This window comes from Plectrocnemia conspersa, unplaced genomic scaffold (genome assembly GCF_051122295.1).
Source record: "Plectrocnemia conspersa isolate PC_06_02 unplaced genomic scaffold, ASM5112229v1 ptg000006l, whole genome shotgun sequence".
In the NCBI taxonomy this organism is placed as follows: domain Eukaryota; kingdom Metazoa; phylum Arthropoda; class Insecta; order Trichoptera; family Polycentropodidae; genus Plectrocnemia; species Plectrocnemia conspersa.
In genome coordinates this window covers 1,325,937-1,331,956 of record NW_028277170.1, presented here as the reverse complement: position 1 = coordinate 1,331,956, position 6,020 = coordinate 1,325,937, and the positions used below count along the sequence as shown (strand labels likewise).

Sequence of the window (6,020 nt, the reverse complement as noted above, 5' to 3'; positions counted from 1 at the left end):
TGTTAAATTACGATGTTAATTTAATTTAAATAAATAAATAATAATACGAGTGCAATATTATGAGTAGATCGACAGTTTGCACCAATTTTTTTGATTCACATTAACATATGCAATCCGACTTGGAAGAACTTTCAGTTATTTATTTTAATTATATTGTTGCATTTGCTTTTTTTTATTGCAATTTTATGTTCTTTATTTTCTTTTACTCTTTGACCGTGGATGACACCTATAAGAAGTCATCAAGAAAATCGCCACTTTAAGCCATGTAATATGTTTTTTTTTTGTATAATTTAAGGTTGAAAAACACTTTAATTTATTGAAATCGTGATGAAAGAGTTAATTTAACTTCATAATTCCATTGTTCGTCTAAATTTTTTTTAATTATATATGTATGCATACAATATATTTTTATTATTACACAATAATTTTAAGTTTTGTTTTAATGTGTGTTTAAAATTATAATTACCACTTTAGCCAAAGTGTCTAAAGTTCCCTATTTAAAATCTATAATATATCGTTAGTGCTGCATAACCGCTGGACTACAAATGACTGAGCTTTACAGGAGGTAAAAAAAACTTCATAAGTATTATATTTTGAAAGCTGTATAAGTCTAGTAAAATTAATATAATGCTTATAGATCATCCTCCATCCTCCTATCCTATCCTCCAACTGAATACATAATGACAGAGACTGGTAAATGACGGGACATGGTGGGTTTCCAGTTGGGTAGCCATCGATCAATTTGATTGTCTTAAAACAGTTCCGCGGTATTCCCAGCAAACAACAAGTCATCACATACACCGTGCCCTTGTCGCAAAGCAAATACAGCCTTCCTATTGATCAATTCAAAAATATATCTTTGCGAAAATGCGTCAATGGCACAGAGCGTGCTGGCGCGAAATCTCAAATTTGCTATTCTTGTAGTTCCTCGGAATTGCAAGTAGTAGATCAGCGGTTATGCAGTATCACCGATAATATAGTGTTTTTCAAAGTAATGGGTTTCACGATAAAATGAATTCGGGAAATGTTGAACAAATATTGCCCTCCTTATATTTTTATTTCTATGACTGTCATAAATAAAAAAGTTAAAGGACTGATAATATTTTATTCCTGTGAAATCATATTGAGTAGTATTTCGGATGAATATGTTTTGTGGAAAATTTTTATAAATATAAAGACCCTACGCTAGAACAAAATACCTTTTTTTTGTCGAAATTCAAATTTAATTTTCACAACACTAAGTTTCCTGTGCCTTTTATAAAGCAAGTGAATAACATGTTAACTCCATTTTTCTATAATTTATTGAGAGATTATATAGTTAAAATATTCTTCCCATAATTGCGTTCTGTGCGGCATGAACATATTTATATTATTTTATTTTACAGGGTGTGTCATAAGCATATTTAAGATTAAAATTATTTATGGTCTTTTCAATTTAAGAAATTAAAAATATATTAAATATTTATCTAAAATATTTTTGTCAAACATCAAATAAAAAATATTTTTTAAATATAAAAAACGTATCGTATCCATATGTTATTTCAACATTCTAATCATTATTAAAATGATTTTTGCTTTAAGATCTTCATATGATATAATATTAAGATATTATAAATATTCTTATTCAAAAATATTGACCAAACAATAAAATGGAATATTTTCATTCAACTATTCAATATGATTTTACCATGGAAAGTGGTAGTGTTAACCTTTATAAAGATTGTAAGTATGCATATTATAATATATCAATTCATATTCCATATTTTAACGTTTCAAATAATTGTTTATCCTGTTTATGTACAAATATATTTGTGTCAGTGTTTTTTTTGTTCATAAGTTATATTTGTGTCAGTGTTTTTTTGTTCATAAGTTATATGAAATTTGTATTATTATCATTTTGTAATATATATATTTATAGATTCGCAAGTAAATATTATTTAAATCTCAGAATTCATATTGATGATAACTTACTGTTCGATATTTCGACTGTGATATCCATGATAACGATTCAGCAACTAGCTGAATCATCACCGTGGCTAAAGTATCACAGCCGAAATATTGAACAGTAAGTTCTCATTGCGACGAATCCTGAGATTTAAATAATACAGGCGACCCTCGATAGAAACATCAGAAATTGTATTTTAAAATATTTATTTATCAATATACATACATAATTAAGTTAATAAAGCGTGTTAAGTGTTTTCCTCATATATTATACTTGTTCTTTATATATAGTCAAAAATTTGTCAAGATGCATGAAGAATTCATTCATATTTTGATATTCAAAGTCTTGACGAGTTTATCAGCTTCTTCTTCCTCACTTTCAGTGTATTTCATTTAACTCTTGTTGCTCAATTAAGTATTTATTTGACAGAGGTACTGAGTGAGATTCAATCAACTCGTTAACATCTTCATTGTTGACATCCAAGTTTAGTTCATTTATTAGGCTAACTATTTCATCTGTGATAGTTTCTGGAGCTTCTTAAAAATGAATAAAATCACTCATTTGTGGGCATAATTGTTTCCAGGAACCTTTCATTGTTGACTCCTTCATTTCAGCCAAGTCTCCTATATTGTTTATTGCGTTCCATATATTATAGTTCATCCAAAAATATCTTAATGCATATATTCCCTGTCAGTTGGTTTGATGGCCTAATTCATTATTTTCTTCCTATAATATCGTTTATTTTAGCATTATTGACAAATAATTTTAAAAATGTGCAAAAGTAGAATTTTCGAAAGTCGAGGGCCGCTTGTATACATACATATATAATTTGTATCAGTGTGTTTTTTATTCATAAGGTTTGTGAAATTTATATTATTATTATTACTTTGTATATATATATATTTATATGTTATTATGTGTGTATGTTAATGTTTGATTTTTTACGGAATTCAATACGTCGCTTAGCTTTATAAGATGAGAGGACTAGCGTATCACGATTTTTCTTCCTCTCGTCTCTTGCTGACGTTTTTGAGTCTGCGGTAATGACCCCAACATCAGAGGTCGAAGCGTTGGCAAAAAAGGCGCGATATGCAAACTCTCAACTCAAAAATCTAAGTAACGTGTTAAATTCCATCAAACATCAACATACGTAAACACATTAATCTAAAAAATAATATGTATGTACATATCATACATATGTTTTTTTAGAGATTCGCGTGTATTAATATTATTTAAATCTCATGATTCATAGCGATGAGAACTTACTGTTAAATATTTCGTCTGTGATACCCACGGTAACGATTCAGCAACACTAGCTGAATCGCTAACGTATCACAGCCAAAATATCAAACAGTACGTTCTCATCGCGACGAATCCAAAGATTAAAATTTTATATATATATAATATAAGTATTTTTCCATTTTTGTGAGTTATGTGTAAAAGTTAATAATTTTGTATACGTCAAAAATACATTTCAAATAAGAACCAGTAATAATTTTATAATATTGTAAATAAAAACGTGGTTCTTTTGTATTTATAAAAAATTTGTGATATTTTTATTTATAAATTTTATTTGACAAATTATTTTAATATAATAAATTTATTTTTAAAATATACCTCTATGATTTTATCAATCGATTATAAAAATATAATTGGGGCTCGCTAACTCTGACACCGAATCTAGGTTTATCGGCAACTTTATTGCGCTTATATGCTCGCTTTTTTCGCTTTTCCTTCATAATCTGGCATTTTTTTATCCTTCTGTAATCGGTATATTTCTTAAAAATTCTACCTAATGCGACATTATAAATTATTAAGTTTTATTCGACTGCTCTAGTTAAAAAAATCGGGCTACTGTTAGTGATGGGCAAAATTGAGAAAAAACCGGGAACTTTGGAAATTCATAGGTCTGTGGCGGCGTTCTGACAGTTCCCAGTGTTGCCACACCACAGCTCAACTTGAGAAGCGGGTGGTTTTTAACAACTGGCATTACTATATTTTTTTATATTTAGCAATCAATCGGAGTAATGATAAGTATATCGAACTTATATCCATATTGTGTGCTTTAGAGCGTAAACCTAAACTTGCCATCTCTTTCTCAATTACGAATAATGATGAAATGGATAGCTTTCGCACTGACTGTGTTAACGCAAATATAGTATAGCTACTGTGTTGAAATGGTAAAGTATATTGATGCTCTAAATAGTAAATATTTACAATAACAAATGGGCGTAAATCAGTGTACGATACGTCTTCCAATTTTTACACACATATGAGTCATAAGAAGAAAGTTGTATATGACGCTCGAAAATACGATTGTGTGGTGTTTTTGTTTTTACATGCGCTGCAATAGCAGTTCTTATCGAGAAACTGCAGCGTATCGGCATTCTTTGGCGAGTCTGGCAGAGGTCGATAACAATATTATTTAAAAAATATAATTAAAAAAATTTCAAAAATAAATATAGTAGTTTTTATATATTGTAATACAAATTACATACATATAATAAATATAAATTTACATACATAAAACATACATTTTCAGAACATTTACATATTTTAAAATACAATTAATTACATTTTAAACATTCAAAATAAAATCACGGTCAAGCTGGAAGTAAAAATGCTTCATTTTTATGTCATATATTTGTGAAAATCTACAAAAAAATATTAAACAAACAATTGAAGCGTTCTGGTCGTGATAGTAGCTTCTTTTTTTCGGTTACGTTAGTTGATGATTTGTAGGAGAAATTCACAAAAAATGATAAGAGAAAAGTTTTGTCACCATTTTAATAACGAGAGAATATTGGATATTCGCAAGAATTAATAATAAATATTTTACTGTATTCATTTACTAGGTTATGTTGTATTCGTTTTAATAAATGCTTTAAGCGTTTTTATTTGAAAATAACATAGTCCGGTTCATCAGTCCGTCATTTAACGCGTTACTCGTTCAGTCTGGCGACAATCGGACCACAATTATGGACTGAACTGACGGCAGACTGAACGTGTAACCTACGTCTAACGCGTTGAATGACGGACTGATGAACCGGACTGACAGATATTTAAATATTTTGATAATTTTCGTCAGTCTGGTGCGGACTGATCGTGTAATGCATTCCTACAGTCACCGCTCGGACAGCGAACGCTAACGCTACCACGTCGACATCAACTACGCAGCCGTTTGAGGCAGAGAAAGATTTTTTATTTACATTAAAATCATTGCATATTCTCTAGGATAAAACCCATAAGAATTGCGTTAATAAATATAAGAGAAATGAAGCTTTGGAAAGGTTGTTGATAATTTATAAAAAAATTAAGCCTCTGGCCACCATCGACGATAATAAAAAAATAAGCACATTAAGACCAAATAACGGCCGAGAATTAAAAAAAGAATAACGTCTCGAAGATCAGGGGCCGGGGCAGTTTTATACTCCGAAGAGTTGGAATTTTCAATATCTTCGTATTTTAGACAAATTCGAGCGATCCCGAGTATGTTATTTTCAAATAAAAACGCTTAAAATATTTAATGCATTTATTAGAACGAATACAACATAACCTAATAAATGAATACACTCAAATATTTTTTATTAATTCTTGCGAATATCCAATATACCTTCATTATTGAATTTGAATTTTCTCTTATCATTTTTACATCTTTTGGTGAATTTCGAGTGCTAATGGACTCCAAATCAAGTAATTCATTTCCATCTTGTTTTGTGATTTTACAATTCGATGCCAAATAAAAATTTACTGTTTTCCTAGATGTACTACTGCGTTATAATATCTCTCTATTTTTATTAACTCGTTCATTATATTAGCTTTAAGTTGAGCGTCAACCATCACTTCTATTCGTTGTTTTCCAAACATTTTAGGGGAAAAAAATTACCGAACGTGACTGTGATCTTTTTTCAGTGCTGCTATCAAATGTTTAAGGTCAGCAAAACCAGTTTTATTCCACACGTTACTTTCTTTGGGGAACAATAAACATGACCAACAGAACATTTGGATCAAGCTTCAGCTTTTTTTGAAAATGAAAAATGTCTTTATACTCACATTTTTTGTCTTTATGATTCAT

At 29.5% G+C, this 6,020-nt stretch overlaps 1 protein-coding gene across 1 annotated transcript in view; it reads right to left on the bottom strand.

Annotated features, from left to right (window-relative positions):
* The window catches only part of LOC148234004 (cdc42 homolog), a 151,302-nt gene that overhangs the window by 126,284 nt on the left and 18,998 nt on the right, over positions 1 to 6,020 (bottom strand). The gene's annotated exons all lie outside the window — the stretch shown is intronic.